Here is a 19,874-nt window from a genome sequence, read left to right as displayed (position 1 = left end):
CCCCTCCCTTCCCCCAACCCCTCTCTCCTTCTTCACCCCATACTCCTTCCCTCCACCCCCACCCCCCACCCCTGTTGCCATCACATTCTTGTTCATGTCTCTGAGTCTCATTTTTATGTCCCTTCTATGTATGGATTCATCTTAGTTTTTTTTCTGATTTACTTATTTTACTCCGTATAATGTTGTCAAGGTCCATCCATGTTATTGTAAATGATCCGATGTCATCATTTCCTTATGGCTGAGTAGTATTCCATAGTACATATGTACCAAAGCTTTTTAATCCACTCGTCCTCTGACGGACACTTGGGCTGTTTCCAGATCTTCGCTATTGTGAACAATGCTGCCACAAACATGCGGGTGCATTTCTCCTTTTCGAGCCGTTCTATAATGTCCTTGGGGCATATTCCTAAAAGTGGGATAGCTGGGTCAAAAGGCAGTTCGATTTTCAGTTTTTGGAGGAATCTCCATACTGTTTTCCACAGTGGCTGCACCAGTCTGCATTCCCACCAGCAGTGCAGGAGGGTTCCCTTTTCTCCACATCCTCGCCAGCACTTATTCTGTGTTGTTTTGTTGATAAGCGCCATTCTGACTGGTGTGAGGTGATATCTCATTGTGGTTTTAATTTGCATTTCTCTAATGATTAGTGATGTTGAGCATTTTTTCATATGCCTATTGGCCATCTGTATGTCCTCTTTGGAGAAGTGTCTATTCATCTCTTTTGCCCATTTTTGGATTGGGTTGTTTGTCTTCCTGGTGTTGAGATTTACAAGTTCTTTATAAATTTTGGTTATTAACCCCTTATCAGACGTATTGTCAAATATGTTCTCCAATTGTGTAGTTTGTCTTTTTTTTCTGTTCTTGTTGTCTTTAGCTGTGCAAAAGCTTTTGAGTTTGATATAGTCCCATGTGTTTATCCTGTCTTTTATTTCACTTCCCTGTGGAGATAAATCAGCAAATATATTGCTCCGAGAGATGTCCGAGAGCTTACTGCCTATGTTTTCTTTTAAGATGCTTATGGTTTCACGGCCTACATTTAAGTCTTTTATCCATTTTGAGTTTATTTTTGTGAGTGGTGTAAGCTGGTGATCTAGTTTCATTTTTTTGCAGGTAGCTGTCCAATTTTCCCAACACCATTTGTTAAAGAGGCTGTCTTTACTCCATTGTATTTCCTTACCTCCTTTGTCAAATATCAGTTGTCCATAGAACTGTGGGTTTATTTCTGGGTTCTCTGTTCTGTTCCATTGATCTATATGCCTGTTCTTATGCCAGTACCAGGCTGTTTTGAGTACAATGGCCTTGTAGTATAACTTGATATCAGGAAGTGTGATACCTCCCACTTTATTCTTCTTTTTTAAGATTGCTGAGGCTATTCGTGTCCTCTTTTGGTTCCATATAAATTTTTGGAATATGTGTTCTATATCTTTGAAGTATGTCATTGGTATTTTAATTGGTATTGCATTGAATTTATAGATTGCTTTGGGTAATATAGACATTTTAATGATGTTTATTCTTCCTAACCATGAGCATGGTATATGCTTCCATTTGTTTGTATCTTCCTTGATTTCTTTTATCAATGCTCTGTAATTTTCCGAGTACAAGTCTTTAGTCTCCTTGGTTAAGTTTACTCCTAGGTACTTTATTTTTTTGGATGTAATTGTGAAGGGGATTGTTTCCTTAATTTATCTTTCAGAGAGTTTATTGTTGGTGTATAAAAATGCTTCTGATTTCTGAGTATTGATTTTATATCCTGCCACTTTGCTGAATTTATTTATCAGGTCCAGTAGTTTTTTGACTGAGACTTTAGGGTTTTCTATATACAATATCATGTCATCTTCAAATAATGATAGTTTTACTTCTTCTTTTCCAACTTGAATGCCTTTTATTTCTTCTTCTTGTCTGATTGCTATGACTAGGACTTCCAGGACTATGTTAAATAAGAGTGGTGAAAGGGGGCACCCCTGCCTTGTTCCTGATCTTAAGGGTATTGCTTTTAATTTTTACCCATTGAGTATGATGTTGGCTGTGGGTTTCTCATAGATGGCTTTTATCATGTTGAGGTATGTTCCCTGTATTCCCACTTTGCTGAGAGTTTTGATCATGAATGGGTGCTGGATTTTATCAAATGCTTTTTCTGCATCTATTGAAATTATCATATGGTTTTTCTCCTTCTTTTTGTTTATGTGATGAATCACATTGATTGATTTACGAATATTGTACCAGCCTTGCCTCCCCAGAATAAATCCCACTTGATCATGGTGTATGATTTTTTCCATATATTGTTGGATCCGGTTTGCTAATATTCTGTTGAGGATTTTAGCATCTATATTCATCAGAGATATTGGCCTATAATTTTCTTTCTTTGTGTTGTCTTTGCCTGGTTTTGGAATCAGAATTATGCTCGCCTCATAAAAGGAGCTTGGAAGTCTTCCTTCCTCTTGAATTTTTTGAAATAGTTTGAGAAGGATAGGAGTTAGTTCTTCTTTGAATATTTGGTAGAATTCCGTTGTGAAGCCATCGGGCTCCGGACTTTTCTTTGTTGGGAGTTTTTTGATAACTGTTTCGATCTCATTTGGTGTAATCGGTCTGTTTAGGTTTTCTGATTCTTCCAGATTGATTTTTGGAAGATTGTATGTTTCAAGGAATTTGTCCATTTCATCTAGGTTGTCTAGTTTTTTGGCATACAGTTCTTCATAGTATTTTCTTACAATATTTTGTATTTCTGTTGTGTCAGTTGTTATTTCTCCTCTCTCATTTCTAATTTTATTTATTTGAGTCCTCTCTCTCTTTTTCTTGGTGAGTCTACTTAAAGGTTCATCAATCTTGTTTACCTTTTCAAAGAACCAGCTCCTAGTTTCATTGATCCTCTGTATTGTTTCTTTAGCCTCTATGTCATTTATTTCTGCTCTGATCTTTATTATTTCCTTCCTTCTACTACATTTGGGCTTTACTTGCTGTTCTTTTTCTAATTCTTTTAGATGCAGGGTTAAGTTGTTTATTTGAGCTTTTTCTAGCTTCTGAAAGTGTGCCTGTAGTGCTATGAACTTCCCTCTCAGCACTGCTTTCGCTGTGTCCCATAAATTTTGAGTTGTTGTATGCTCATTGTCATTCGTTTCTAGGATTTTTTTATTTCTTCTTTGATCTCATTCTTAATCCATTCATTATTTAACACCCTGCTATTTAGTTTTCATGTGTTTGAGAATTTTTGAGCTTTTCTGCTGTGATTCATTTCTAGTTTCATGCCGTTGTGATCAGAGAAAGTGCTTGATATGATTTCAGTCTTCTTAAATTTGTTGAGAGCACTTTTGTGCCCTAACATGTGATCTATCCTAGAGAATGTACCATGAGCACTTGAAAAGAATGTATATTCTGCTGCTTTAGGGTGAAAGGTTCTGAAGATATCTATTAAATCGAGTTGATCTAGTGTTTCCAATAAGTCTGCTGTTTCTTTGTTAATTTTTTTTCTTGAGGATCTATCTAGTGATGTTAGTGGGGTATTGAAATCCCCTACTATTATAGTATTGCTGTTGATCTCACCGTTTAAATCCGTCAAAGTCTGTTTTATATACTTGGGTGCTCCTATATTAGGTGCATAGATATTTATAATAGTTATATCTTCCTGTTGAATTACTCCCTTTATCATTATGTAGTGGCCTTCTTTATCTCTTACTATATCCTTTGTTTTAAAGTCCAATTTTTCTGATATAAGTATTGCTACCCCAGCTTTTTTTTCATTTCCGTTTGCATGAAATGTTTTTTTCCATCCTTTTACCTTCAATCTATGTGTGTCTTTTGTTCTAAGGTGTGTCTCTTGTAGACAACATATGTATGGGTCCTGTTTTCTTATCCACGCAGCTACCCTATGTCTTTTGATTGGATCATTTAATCCATTTACATTTAAGGTTATTATTGATATGTAGTTGTTTATTGCCATTTTATTCTTTAAAGGTGTATTCCTTTTTTTTTTTTTTTTTTTGCTGTATTCTTTTCCCACTTTGATCTGTTTACATCAGGCCCCTTAATATTTCCTGCAGCATTGGTTTGGTTGTAATGAATTCCTTGAGTTGTTTTTTGTCTGGGAAGCTTTTTATTTCTCCTTCGATTTTAAACGATAGCCTTGCTGGATAAAGTAGTCTTGGTTGTAGGTTCTTGTTCTGCATTACTTTGAATATTTCTTGCCATTCCCTTCTGGCCTCAAGTGTTTCTTTTGAGAAGTCGGATGTCATCCTTATGGGGGCTCCTTTGTAGGTGATAACTTTTTTTTCTCTTGCAGCTTTTAATATTTTCTCTTTATCGCTTAGCTTTGGTATTTTAATTATGATGTGTCTTGGTGTAGGTTTCTTTGGGTTTCTCTTTAATGGAGTCCTCTGTGCTTCTTGGACTTGTGAGAGTTTCTCTTGCATTAATTTAGGGAAATTTTCAGCTATGATATGATTGAACAACATCTCTATTCCTTGTTCCTTTTCTTCTTCTTCAGGAACCCCTATGATGTGGATGTTATTTCTCTTCATGTTGTCACAGAGCTCTCTAAGAGTTTCCTCTGACTTTTTGAGTCTCTTTTCTCTTTTCTTCTGTGCTTTCATGCCTTCATTCCAGTTGTCCTCTAACTCGCTGATTCGATCCTCTGCTCTATCTATCCTGTTTTTAATTCCTTCCATTGTGGTCTTTATTTCTGATATTGTATTTGTCATCTCCGACTGGTTCTTTTTTATACTTGCTATTTCTTTATTTAGGTTTTCAAACTGCCCCTCCATTGTTGTTGTAAGATCCCTAAGCATCCTTACAATCATTATTTTGAACTCTGCATCTGGAAGTTTGATTATTTCCATATCACTCAGCTCATCTCTCAAAGGTGTCTCTTGTGGTTTCATTTGGGTTGCACTCCTTTGTCTTCTCATCATGGTGTTTTATTTGTAGAGTTGGTTGAGTCTAGGCTTGGTGTTGTCTGCCTCCAGTTTTCAGTTGTGTTATTTCTAGGTCTTCTTGGGTTGGTATCAGCTATTATTTGTAATCCACTTTCGGATTTGGGCAGCTTTGAAGTCTTGATTTGTTTGTTTTCTTAACAGGTGATAGTCTTGTTAACTGATCTCAGCAGGGGGCTTCCTTGAAACTGTAACCAGGAATGCTGTGGGTGTAACCTGAGACGCTGAAGGTCTCTTCCACCAACTAATCTCACTGGAGGCAGGGTTTTTTCTCAGCTTCAGTAGGGGGAGGTGTATCTCAGATCTCCATGGAGACCTGAGTTACTGCCCCTCCTCCCCACTTCTTGTTTTCAGCTGTGTCTTGTTGCGCTGATTGGAGCTGGATAGATGTCCGGAGGTCTCTGATCCGGAAGCACTTCAGCTCTGTTTTGTGAAAGGTTCAGTCCCTTCCCCAGCTATGGCCGCCTCCAGCATGAATGAGTCAGCTTTTTTATTTCATTTCTTGCATACCTTAGCCCCTCACAGTCTGTCCCTCTCCCTGTCCTTTCCACTTGGGAGATAAGCTGGTCTTTTCAACCCACCTTGCTCCCTGGTCGCCAGGTAAGTGACTGTGAGCAGTAGTTTCTGCTCTTTTTCCTCTGTGAAATCCTCTCTGGGCTCTCAGCCTCACCCCCCCTCCTTCCGTTCCTGTAAGCAGAGGAGATTCAGGCACTCCTTACCAGGATTATTGTGGCTTCCTCTTTGCTCCTTGGTTTTTGAGAGCTGTTCTTGCAGTTCAGTGTTGGTTTTTCATGCTGATTTTTCCTAAATTGATATGTATTCCAGTTTGGTGTTGAGAGCTGGGCATCTGTGCGTCCGCCTACTCCACTGCCATCTTGGAGCCAATAAAATTTTTGATATGGTTGGATTTAGGTTTACCATTTTATTATATATTTTTTGTTGTTGTTTCTCTGTTTTCTTCTTTTGAAATATTTGTTTTTAATAATGTGTGTATAATTTTCTATTGTAAATTTTCAGATATACTTCCTTGTATTGCTTTCAGTGGGTATGCTAGAGATTACACTATACATACTTAACTTTTCACAGTCTGCCATTTAGAGTTCATATTGTACCACTTCATGTAAAATGTAGAAAACTTATAACTGTATGAGTCCATTCTGTCTCCCTATCCATTGTTCTATCTTAATCACATATATTATATCAACATCCATTCTGACACCCATGAAACAATGTTACTTTTTTTTGGTAAACACTGTCATGAATTTTGAAGAATTAAAGGGGAAGAGTTCTTTTATATTCACTGAAATATTTACCAAAGAAGTATTTATGGAAAGAATAAAATAACTGCTGGTTTAAACTTCTATATGAACAGAAAGTATAAAAGGAAAAGTTATTATATGTAACTGAGAATTTCTGTATGGGATATATATTAGTTTTGCATGCATGACTTCTGAATCAGAAGTAGGAGGAGGAACATTTTAAAGAGAAATGAAAACTGACTTTCTTGATTTTTCCCCCTGAAATGTAGGAGCTTCAAGGCTCATTTTCTGTCTCCCACCTGTTTTTACTGCTGACTGTTCCATGACAGGACAGGAATTTGAGAGGCCAAAGCGAAAGGGACCTTCACAAGGACTAGGGTCAGTTTCAGAACTAACCCACAGCTCAAAAGCAATTTACTAATTTTTGACCAGTATGAAACTTAGTTGCTGGTGATGTGTGAAACTAAATGATTGCAACTTGAATGTCCTTCTAGCCAGTGAACTTGGAGGAGAATAATTAGATCTGGGTGTGTTAATGAGCTGGAATAGCTGGTTTACTGATTTTAGCATCTCTGCTGCTGGGGTCCTTGCTGTGGGTGGGGATGTGGCTGTCTGTATAAAGGTCTTTGAAACGCTCCCAGAGAGCTGTGTGTTCTGCTCCTAGAGGACTCCCCAGCCAAATAAACTTGGAGGGTCTGGCGTTTTATTGGGAACCAGGGACTTGCCGTGGCTCAAAGAAGCTTTTGCAACTGCTCATTATGGAGTCTCCCCTTGAAAGGTCTCCATATTTTCATTCAGCTTGATGTTTTAGTTGGCCTGGGGTCACTTTGGCTAGAGGATTTCTGCCTTTTCTTTAGGTTGTTTTCTGGAGAACAAAGTCACTCTTTGAGTTCTCTTTGCAGAGGTCCCAGGCAGCCCCCAGCCTATATTGGGCCCTTCAAGCCTTGGGGGCCCTCCCAGTATTCTCTCTCTCTCTCTCTCTCTCTCTCTTGCTCTCTCTCTCTCTTTGAGGAGATGGTCAGAATGAGCAAGGATTTTATTCACTGCCTTTGCAAGGATATTTATTTGAACTAGTGGGTGGTTTGCTGCTTACATTAGGAAGAGCTAATATAATTCCTCAACAAGGGCATCACTTAAATTATGTGCCTGCCATCTTTTTATAATTTCTGATCTCCCAGATGTTTCTCATCATTCACACCATGTCGCCATATGATTTTGTAAGAGCTAGGTGTCATGTCTGTAGTGCCATGAGTGTTGATTGGAATGTGGGGGTTATTCTGGCAAAAATGGAGACATAACTGGCCGCAGCTGGACACCAAAACCATCCAGTATGCTGTTTTAGTGGGGATCGTACTCTTGTGCTTCACCCTGATCCAGTCTGGACTGGTGGGCTTCCATTCCTTTCCTAGCCTCTAACCTTGGGAATTCTGAACTGCACTCTGGAACTTCAAATTCCCTCTTTTATGCCCATTTCCATGTTTACTTTACCCCAGGACCTATTCTCCATGCTTCTTCAGTCTTTAGAACTGATTTCCAATTTTGATCTGTCCAGAGACAGGTTTTCAACAGGAAATCTTTTTTCTTGACACCCACAAGCTTGAATGAGATAAATTATTTGCAGTTGTTCTGGGAAGATAATTATCTTAAATGTAAAGAAATGAAAAGTAGCAATTTGTTCTAGAATATTATGTGTTAAAAAGAAAGCATAAGGAGTTTCTTGCATTGGAGTGTGGTAGAAACAGAATGACAGATGCTGCTGTGGGAACTGAGATCGGCATGAGTTTTCTGAAGGCAATGTGGAAAAATATTTGAAGAAAATGAGAAATATACTTATCTATTCTCCTGGAAATTTTATCCAAATAAAATAAGAGGTACTAGATATTATATAAATGGATTTCATTGTGAGTAATTAACACAACCCAAGTGCTCCAAATGGGAATTAGATAAAGATGAACTTGAACCATCTGAAATGACTGATAGTTGACACTTGTCAACCATCTCCAGAAATAGTTATTTTGTGTATGGTTTAACCTAACAAATTGTGGGATGTTATCATGACAGACTTCTCCGCAGGTATTGAAAATAGTATGTTAAAGACTATCTAATGCTCATAAATAAAATGCTATATAACAAAAGCAGGATATAAAAACTATATAACATGACATCTCCATCTTATTTTATTAAAACACATGTTTGCATATATATGTAAAAATATGATCAGAAAAATGACTAGAAGAAATCATTAATGTTCTTAGTTCACTGAGTGGATTATTAATTTTTTTGTTTTACTTTTGTCTTTGTATCCTTCTGTCTTCCCCCAAATGTGTGTGGTTGTAATAATACTAGTGTTCTGCATTTCCTTCTGAAGTCATAAAGTAAGTATTTTCTATGTTGTATACCCTTCAAAATCATTTTAATGGATTTATAATAATATTTTCAGTAGAATTCTATAAATTATTTAAATATCCTTCAGTGGTAGGTTGAATCACCTTTCCCTCCCTCCCTCTCCCCTCTTTTCTCCCTTCCTCCCTTCTTTCCTTCCTTCCTTCCTTCCTTCCTTCCTTCCTTCCTTCCTTCCTTCCTTCCTTCCTTCCTCCTTCCTTCCTTCCTTCCTTCCCTTTTCTTTTCCTTCCTTCCTTCCTTCCTTCCTTCCTTCCTTCCTTCCTTCCTTCCTTCCTTCCTTTCCTTTCCTTTCCTTTCCTTTTCCTTCCTTCCTTCCTTCCTTCCTTCCTTCCTTCCTTCCTTCCTTCCTTTCCTTCCTTCCTTCCTTCCTTCCTTCCTTCCTTCCTTCCTTCCTTCCTTCCTTCCTTCTTTCCTTCCTTTCTTGACTTCCTTCCTGACTTCCTTCCTGACTTTCATTCCTGACTTTCCTTCCTTCCTTCCTCTATAAATAATGCAAGACTCCCCTTCCCATACTTAGGGTTTTTTCAAAAAAAATATTCCTAGAAGTGAAGTCTCTGTTGGGCACAGAAGGGGATGGTCCAAGAATTAACTGGAAGCTGAATGTTGCCCACATACTTCTGGAGAACCTCACCCCTGAACCCTGTCAGCCTTTTGAAATGCTGCAAAAACAATATTCTTATTAATTAAACATACCCATTTTTTATTAATGGAAACATCATTTCCCACAGTTCTGATTCCAAGGGAGTTGCATTTTAAAAGCTCAGTTCAGGTGGAATAGTTTAGCGTTTGCTTTCCTGTTAAACCTAGGAGAAAATCTCATGGAATCAGATCATGACATCAATCTATTGGCACGTGTAACTTTCCAGTTTTCATTATTACTCTTTGTTCAGGTAGCATTTATATACCTTTGGCTGCTCAGTGCTTGCTTGGCATATACCCGCCTGAAGCCCATGCTGAGGGCTTAGAGGAAGACCATGTTAATGCAGGGCTGTTAAGAGCCCTTTCACAAGGGAGAAGTCCTGTCTGCCTGGTGGTGAGGCTCTGTGCACTGAAAGAGGCTTCATGTTCTTCACCAATGGGTACAACATGGTCTCCCATCCAGGTACTAACCAGGCCCGACCCTGCTTAGCTTCCGAGATCAGACGAGATCGGGCGCGTTCAGGGTGGTATGACCAGAGACTACAACATGGGTTGGAGGAGTATTCTCTCCTTTAGAAAATCTTGATGCCTGGAACATGAATTTAAACTGTTTGAGTACAGATGGGTACTTACACCCATCAGAGGACACAGAAGGACAGCATCCCATAGACGGTATGCTATCTCCATGCCTCATACCTGAATACCTCTATGGGAATGCATATCTGCTGAAGGCCCAGCCCAACCGGGGAATCTGGGGGTGTGGGAGCTTCTTTAGAGGATAGTAACAGCTATCTAGCAAAGCCCAAGAGAAAGCAGCTGTAATCTGCTGGTTCACTCACAAGTATTTATTGAGCTACTGCTATGTATCAGATGATAGGCTGGGCCTGGAAGTAGCAGCTGAATAAAGCACGCTTTCTAGAAGCTCATGAGAACAATGAGATAGGTAAGTGAATGGGTCATTTAGAGACCAAGAGAGATAGCGACACAGGAGAAACAAAGAGTGTTCTGAAGGACAGAGAAAAACAGCCTCAAGACTAGAGAAGCTTTCAGAGGAGGTGATGTCTGAGTTGGGTGTTAAAGGACGAGTAGCATGCTGTTGCCAGGTGATTGAAGGAAGGAAAGAACATGCCTTTGATGAGTAGGCAGCTCAAACTGCAAGCCTGGGGATGATGGGGCTTCTCTCTGTGCATTGAGCCAACACTTTTGCTGACCCATGGATTGTGTCAGTTGCCTTTGCAAACCACTGGCAGTGAGTGGTGGCTGTTTTGTTTGCAGCCTCTGACAACAGAGTAAAGGGCTACTTCCAATAAATAAATGGTAAATGCCTGAATCCAATGGCCAGCAGTGTGCCTCTTCCTTCATCCAGATGTTTTCATTCTTTTTGAAGTTTTTAAATGACAACGTGACTAGCTATTTCTTTTCTTTCTTATTCCCCTTCCTTTCCAAATGAGAGGAGGGGAAATAGAGAAACAGATTCCCACATGTGCCCAAGTGGGATCCACCCAGTGACCCCCATCTGGGGGGCTGATGTTCTGCTCATCTGGGACCATGCTTGCAACCAAGCTATTTTCAGCACCTGAGGTAGAGGCTCCACTGAGCCACCTCAGTACCCAGGGCTGATGTGTTCAAACCAATTGAACCATGGCTGTAGGAGCAGAAGAGAGAGAAAGAGAGAGAAAAAGGGGTGGGGGAAGGGTGGAGAAGCAGATGGTTGCTTCTCCTATGTGCTGTGACCGAGAATTGAACCTGGGACTTCCACATGCTGGGCCGATGCTCTACCACTGAGCCAACCAGCCAGGGCCATGACTAGCTATTTCTAATTAGGAAAATGACTCATGCTTATTATTAAAATTGCAAACAATACATACACATACAGTGTGTCCGTAAAGTCATGGTGCACTTTTGACCGGTCACAGGAAAGCAACAAAAGACGATAGAAATGTGAAATCTGCACCAAATAAAAGAAAAACCCTCCCAGTTTCTGTAAGATGATGTGGCAGCATGTGCGCATGTGCAGATGATGACGTAACACCGTGTATACAGTGGAGCAGCCCACGGCCATGCCAGTCAAGATGTGGACGGTATAGAGGAAAGTTCAGTGTGTTCTGTGGCTCACTAAAATCAAAACTGTAACCAAAGTGCAACGTGAATATCGGCGCGTTTATAACAAAGCGCCACCACATAGGAATCACATTACTGGGTGGGATAAGCAGTTGAAGGAAACCGACAGTTTGGTGGAGAAACCCCATTCTGGTAGGCCATCAGTCAGTGACGAGTCTGTAGAGGCTATACGGGATAGCTACCTAAGGAGCCCTAAAAAATCTGTGTGTGAGCCCATATTGAACTGCACTGAATAGGTATGAAACTGGGAGAGTTTTCCTTTTATTTGGTGCAGATTTCACATTTCTATTGTCTTTTGTTGCTTTCCTGTGACCAGTCAAAAATGCACCATGACTTTACGGACACACTGTATAAGGAACAAAGTAAGCCTTACCATAAATCCTTCAACCTAGAGATCACCGCTGTTAACATTTTGAAAACATTTTCAACATATCCCTCTATGTGACCAGGGCTATAGCACAAGCTAATTCCTCCACCTGGATTGCTCTCCCTGTTCCCCGTACTAGGGATCGATTACATGAAGACTCAGTTTAAAAAACATTTGACCATCTGATGAAATTTTATTTTCACTTACTTTTATTTTGTTACTAATTTGATCATTTTTTTATCTTTTTATTCATTCTTTGTATGTCTTCTTTTGTGAACATCCTATTCATATTCCTCATCCACTCTTTATTTCTACTGAAATATTGATTTTTTTTTAATATTAATGATTTGCGAGTGTTCTTTATGTATTAAGGGCATTACACTTTGTTGTACCTACTGCAAATACTTTTTCATGTATCATTTGACATTTTATTTTTTATGTTATCTTTTTGCCATATAAAATTTAAAACAAACAAACAAAATAAGACAGTCATATCTAACTGCCTTTTCTTTTGGGGTTTTGCATTGTTACGTCATTCTCTTCATCTGTTTCTGATTGTATCATCTCATTGCTTGTGTCTGACTGAGTTTGAGTCTTGGATAAAAGCCAGAAGGATTCATTCTAATAAGGAAGAGACTGTGTTGGTAAAAATGTGGGAACATCTAAAAAAATGTGTCTGCGATCATCTCTGCCATTCAAAGGCATAACTTTTCCCTTTTTCCCATAGATTGTGGTGTCCCCAGGATGTGGTTTCAAGACAGTCTGAGGGCAGGGTTATGAAGATGGTCTTTCAACAAATTCAAAATGAGGCGAACCATCTTTTCTTTGAGAAGAGTGCCCCTTGTCAGTGCCATTGTGGACAAGCAGCATTAAGGACTAAACTGAGCCCAAGTAACAGGGAAGACTAAGAGATTGATGTAGGAGGTAAGATACATTCTGAAGAGCCAGTGTGAAATAGCCATTAGTTAAGTGTCTATTCTGTGTCCTCTAACATCTGACATGATAGATAGTCCTGTCCCCATTTTACATATCATAAAAACTAACCAACAAACATAGCTTACATAGGTGAAAGCTAGTAAGTAGAAGAACTGGAATTCAAAATCTGATCTGAGCTGAGTCCCAAGCTAATAACAGCAACAAAAAGCTGGTCTCATTGCGTGCTCATCTTGGCAGGCATTGCGCTAAGTGCTTTACACACATTAACTCTTTTAATATGATAGCAACCATTCTAGGTAAGCATTTCTATTTTAAAGAGGAGGTCACTAAAGCCCAGAGCAGCTGAGCAGCATGCCCAAGGTCACACAGCCGGTAAGTTGCAGAATCAGGAATTGAAACAAAACATTCTGAGCTCTGACACCTGTGCTTTTGTCTTCATCCAGATTTTTTCTTCCCTTTAAAATATTATATATAAAAGACAATAATTTTACTATTTATAATTATTAAATGCTCATGCTTATTTAAAATTTCAAATACATTGAACAAACATTATTTCCATTAGTCCACACTGCTTGCTCCCAAAATATGTTCTGAATTGGCAAATGTACTAGGAAGAATTTAGCACCCTACTCCCATCCTACCTGCTTTGAAGGTATTGTCCCTGTCTGTTATCTTCATGAAAATATATTTTTTGGGTAACTACTAAATGGGGAATGGAATCATTTATATAACTACCAGGCAATCCTGGTGTTGTCAGGTGTGACCAAAGTACCTGGAAAAGTTAATAAGTGAGTGATTGTCTAATTACTTAACTACTAATGATTTTCCAAGAATCAAACCATTTGGTTTTGCACCTGAACATTTTCTATTAAGTTGATTGGAAATAACCCGTGAGACAGCTGAGTTCTGAGCTCCAAAGTTCATTGCATTGGGGTCACCCTTATTGATTCTACCATGAGGAGGTTCCACTAGAACATCGACTAAGGTATTGACCAGTTATTTTAATGCATCCTCTTTTTTAGTAGGCATGAGTAACACATTGGTTGTTAAAAAAAAAAAAAAAAAAAAAGATTGTGCTTTCCAAATCTTGCTTCCCAACCTGGAAACTTTTTCTGTGATGAGCTTAACTTTTCTTTTGATTAGTGACCTTATCAAAAATATTTTCTATAGTGACCTTATAGAAAGTATTTTCCCAAAGGTTGGTCATATATTAAATTTGGGTGCATAAATAATGAATGCTAGATTTCAGAAAATCTTTTGATGCATGAAGATCATTTGTATTTGAGCATTTTTTCCCACCCTCTTTTCCCAATACACACACACCCTTATCTACACTCTAACTGACCCCACAATTTCGCCTTCTTCTCAACTAATTGGTTTTGGGATATTCAGCAAAGATTGAGGCATGAATAATTCAGTGAAAGTTATTAGAAAGAAACAAAAATGAGAAAATATCCATTGCTTATCCTTAGAGTGGGGCCTTACAGCAGGGATCAGAATCACCTGTGGGGCTGGTTAAAACACAGGTTCCTGGGTTCTAACCCTCAGACTCTGATTTGGTAGGAACCGTGAGAATTTGAGTTTCTCACAGGTTCCCATGATTGTGGTGATTTTAAAACATGGTTACAAATTCTTCAACTCCCCGTTTTCCTTTTGAACTACCTTATACCTCTACTTCTCCATTACCTCCATATCCCTATAACCAACAAGAGTTGTAAATTGTACCCTTTAAATGTTTCTCGTACCTGCTGAATTCCTTGTATTGACTATCACTGGCCAAATTCCAACCCTCTTCATCTCACCTGGACTGTTGTCATCATTGTTTTATTCTTTTTTATGCCTCTAATACTGCCCCTACCTTATATCCATTTACCACTCTGTAGACATTGTAATCATCTAATACTAAAATCAATTCCTTCTTGTAGTTCTTTCCAATAAAGCAGGCATTCCTCTTTTACAACTCACTTCAGAAATTATCTTCTCAGGGAAGGTTTTCTTGAAACCCTTGCTGGGCATAGGATAGTTCTTTTCTGTCTCACACATCCCCCTGTGCATACATTTAACATAGTTTATTTTCCACTTATTGAAATTATGTGCAGTGGTTTCTTCCATTAGAATGTAAGTTCCTTCAGGCAGAAGCCATAACTTACTCAGTTTCCTACCCCAACTACCTAAGTTAGGAACAAAATAGTTGTTTAATGTCAGACTACACTAAGCAATAACACTGGTTAGATGGTAAGAACATGCTGGGCAGGATGTTATCCATTCATTCAAGTATTTATGGATCACTGCTATGGGCTGAATCCCCCCCCCCCAATTTATATGTTGAAGGCACAACTCCTAGTACCTCAGAATGTGATAATATTTAAAAAGAAGATCTTTAAAGAAGTAGTTAAGTGAAAATGAAGCCATTAGGGTGGTCCCTAAACAAATATGACTGATGTCCTTATAAGAAGAGGAGATTAAGACACAGATACAAGGAGGAAGACATCTGTAAACTAAGGATATAGGTCTCAAAAAAATCAACTCTGCCAACAGACTTCTAGCCTTTAGGAATATAAGAAAATAAATTTCTGTTGTTAAATCACCTTGTCTGTGGTACTTTATTATGGCAGCCCTAGCAAACTAATACAAGCACCTATTATGTATTAGGTATTATTTCGGGTTTTGGATGAATCCTGCATACAGGGCCCCTGCGCTCATTGAGCTTGCAGTCTACTGGGTGTTTCTTATGACTCTTCAACTTAACACAATTACTGGGCTCTGCCTGCACAGCCTTGAGGGCACACAAAGATGACACAAACAAATACCCAATCTCAAGGAATTTACAACATAAATGCCTTGACAGTGCTTAACATGCATAGTAAAATGAAAAGACAACACAAGATCAACTTAGATTGAAGACAAAAACCTAATTAGGGATGCCAAAACAGGGAGAGATTGTTTAGGACAAAATGTATGGACAAATTATTCATTTAAAGACTTCAAGAAAGCAGAACTTCAGATAGGCAGGGCTTAGACCAGGAGGAACAGGGCCTGTGCCCAGGGAAGAGATCAGCAGAAGCCAAGAGCCAGAGTGGTTAGCCTGGTGCTTTCAGGCAGTGGAGTGGGGACTGTAGCAAAATCACCTGTCAAAGAACAGTGAGAGTTTTTAACAATAATTGCCACTATGTACATGTATTTTTCTATGTTCCAAGCATAGTGCAAAATGCATTGTAAACATTGCTTTCTTTACTCTTTAAGGGAAAGGTAGAGTACGTATTATATGATAACTTTCTTTTTATAAATTAAAGCCCAAGACTCAGAGCAGTAAGTAATTGTCTATGGCTACTACTGGTCATTTGTTAAAAGACTAAAAGAAAGAAGAGATGATACCTACTCAATAATTAGTAAGGAAACAATGTGAGATCTTTTCATAGAGAAAATGATGAAAATAATTGAAGGCTTGATCTGTTGGCCATTTGTAGCATGATATAGGTCAGTAGTTCTCAAACTCAGCTGCACATTAAAATCATCTGGAAAATTTTGAAAAAATCCTGATGCCCAGATGTATTTTTACCAGTATTTCTGTTCTCCCAAATCCTTCCTCCATGTCTTCTCTCCCATGCACACACCCCAAACCCCAGTTCCTTCCACCTCTTCAATTTTTATTGATTTTGCCTATTTCTTTATATCAGGCCTTTTTAAAAATGTGGTGCCCCATATGAACTTTTTTGTTGTAACAAGTCTACAAGTACTGAGTATTGCCCACCTCTTCATCAGTATCTCCAGATGTAATGCCAGTGGCCGAGGTCAGGCAGGTCTATGTTGGATTCGGGCAGACGGTAGAGAAACTGCGGAGCAGGTAAGCATTGGGCCTTTCTGTTTATTAGATTCTCACAACAGCAGACAAGCCCACAGGCAGGGGGAAACAACTTCTCAGGAAAAAATAGCAAGAATGGCCTCTTACAGTGGCAAGCAAGCAATCCGCCATCCACAATCCCCCTGAGCACAAGCACCCGTAGCCTTACATAGGCCATACACACACGGCACTGCCAGGCACCACGCACCAATTAAACAAACTGCTTGCAGTTGGTAAACCAGTGAGCAAGCCTAACACAGCTGCCCCACATTCTCCCTTTGGGGTTGCTCACCTCACAATAGGTACATTACATACATACCAAAATGACAATTACAGATATGACCTTCATAATGTTTCCCTCAGCACTCTGCCCAGGGAGTTAACTAGAGGTCCACCTCTAGCTCCCCACCCCACAGTAGGAGGGAGGGCCTGTATAGTTCAGGGCTGTGTCCTTTGAAAAAAGTGACCTTGGTGCATCTCTACAACTGGGTGAGAGCAGCCTCCTGGTGCAGGAGGGCCTCCACTGGTGTCATGCCCTCCCTCCATCAGGACCTCTCACAGTCACAGTCCAAGATCAATCCATGATAGACAGCCCAGCTGTCTATGCAAATCACCAAGGTAAAAGTCCATTGCAGGCAACTAGCCATACAGCTCTTTATTAATGGACCTCAGCACCTTTCCATAAGTGCTCTGTCCACTGCCACAAGTCCCATTCAAACCCCTCAGCAAGCTCACAGAGCCTGGCAGGGTCAAACACCTTCAAGGCCTGTGCTGTCTTGACAGTTCTCTTAGCTGAACGTGAATGTCAGCCTTTTTTTCTGGCAGATCCCAGGGCCACCTACTTTCCCCATTTTTTCAGTAACTGGAGTCTGTGTTCTGACTCAAGCTGCCACCAAAGCTCCAACAAGACTTTATTAGGTTTGCCATCTAATTTCTCCCTATCTTCCTCGGCCACAATCAAATCTACCCACATCTGTATTCAGATATCCTTTACAGGCCCACAGTTGTTTCTCCAACAGCCATCACTGCCAATGTTCAGCTTCCAGGGCAAACTGCAACTCGCAAACCCGCAATTCCTTCTCTAGAGACCAATATAGTTTCAGGAGCCATTGGTGCTCAGCCTGCATCTTACACTGCAGCTCTTGACCTGGCTGGCCTCCCTCTCCAGTGCTTGCTCCAGTTCACACCATTGCTGGCTCTCAGAAGCTGACTCTTAAACTCCTGAACCTGCAGTTGTTTCTCCAACAGCTGTTGCTGCCAATGTTTAGCTTCCAAAGCTAACCTAACTGCAACTCGCAAACCCTCAGTTCCTTCTCCAGAGACCGCTCTAGTTCCAGGTGCCATTGATGTTCAGCCTGCACCTCACACTGCAGCTCTTGGACCTGTCGACCCCCTTCTCCAGCACTCACTCCAGTTTACACCATCACTGGTTCTCAGCCTACAGTCTGACTTGCAGTTCTTGGATCTGCAGCTCTTTCTCCAGTGACTGTTCCAGCTTGTGCCATTGTTGCCACTCAGTCCTCAGCTCACCCTGGAGCTCTCCATTGACTTTGGGCCACCTCTCACACAATGCTCTCGGTTTCCTCTCACAGGGATGTAAAAAACATCCAGCCTACAGCCCCCAAAAAGACAGCCAGGGGGAACCATATGCTGAAGAACAATGACCACTCCTCTACCCCACCCTTCAAGGGTGTTGATGGCTCCATACCAATCTGTTCCGAATCCTGTTGACTACACCAGATGTAATGCCAGTGGCCAAGGCCAGGCAGGTTCACATTGGATTCAGGCAAACAGCAGAGGAACTATGAAACTGGAAAGCATTGGGCCATACCCATTAATTGGAAGATCACAAAGACAGGCAAGCAAATAAACAACAAAAAAAGGAAAGAGCTAATAAATAAAGGAAAATCTGCTATTTGCAGTAAGGGCAAGGGAGCAAGGAAAACCACACCTCAAGGTGGCAGGACAGTGATCTGAGAGAATCACTCCCTAGGGGAAGCACCCACAGCTCACATAGACCCCACACATAGTACTTCTACACACCCATACACCAATCAGGCAAAGAGCTTGCAGCCAGTAAACCCACAAGCAAGCCTAACACAGCCATTTTCCTGACACTAACCTTTGGAGGATTCAGTGGGTAAAGAAGCAAAAATAGGTAGACAAACAAAAAGGAGTTTACAAGAGATATAAGAGATGAAATAACTATGCAGAGACATCAGCAAATAAAAAGAGGATTTAAATACTCACAATACATACCAGAGCTAACTTGCCCTACAACTGCAAAAGTTAAATGGATGGATGGATGAATGGATGGATGGATGGGTGGATGGATGGATGGATAGTCTCTATATTTGCTTAGGATCTGGGAGAAATTTTAAAGAGGGTCTATAACTTTCTTGTTCTCAATCTGGATGTAGGGCTGCTATGTTAGGCTTGCCCATTGGTTTACCAACTGCCAAGCACTTTGCCTGATTGGTGTGTGAGTACATGGCAGCACCACGTGTGTATGGTCTATGTAAGGCTATGGATACTTGCACTCAGGGGGATTGTGGATGGCAGATTGCCTGCCCACCTCTATGAGGGACCATTCTTGCTGTTTCTTTGCCTGAGAAGTGGTTTTCCCCTGCCTGTGTGCTTGTCTGCCATTGTGAGAATCTAATAAATGAAATGGCCCAATGCTTTCCTGCTCCGCAGTTTCTCTACTATCTGCCTGAATCCAATGTAAACCTGCCTGGCCTCGAACACCGGCATTACATCTGGCATAGTCAGCAGGATTCGAAGCAGATTGGTATGGAGCCACCAACACCCTTGAAGGGTGGGGTAGAGGAGTGGTTGTTATTCTCCAGTATATGGTTCTCCATGGCTGTCCTTTTGGGGGCCGTGGGCTGGGTGTTTTTTAAAGAGCTGCAGATCTGAGAACTGCAAGTCAGACTGTAGGCTGAGAACCAGTGATGGTGTAAATTGGAGTGAGTGCTGGAGAAGGAGGTCGACAGGTCCAAGAGTTGCAGTGTGAAGTGCAGGCTGAACATCAATGGCACCTGGAACTGGAGCAGTCTCTGGAGAAGAAATTGAGGATTTTCGAGTTTCAGTTTGCCTTGGAAGCTAAACATTGGCAGCAATAGCTGTTGGAGAAACAACTGCAGGTTCAGGAGCTTGAGAGTCAGTTTCAGGCTCAGAGCTGGCAGCCACAGGAGCCGAAGCGGGCACAAAAGATGGAGCTGCATTTCTGCCAGTGAGTGGCTCTGAGTTGCAGGAGCAAGTGTTTCTGACTCCTTCTCTTCTGAGGGCAAAGCTCAAGTTGCAACTGCTGTCCACACATTCAGAGCCTGGCAGGTGGTCATCAGGAAGGTAAAATCCCAGCAGCAAAGAGTCCCTCAGGAGCAACC

Source organism: Saccopteryx leptura, chromosome 1 (genome assembly GCF_036850995.1).
Source record: "Saccopteryx leptura isolate mSacLep1 chromosome 1, mSacLep1_pri_phased_curated, whole genome shotgun sequence".
NCBI lineage: Eukaryota > Metazoa > Chordata > Mammalia > Chiroptera > Emballonuridae > Saccopteryx > Saccopteryx leptura.
Note: the sequence above shows the minus strand (reverse complement) of the source record.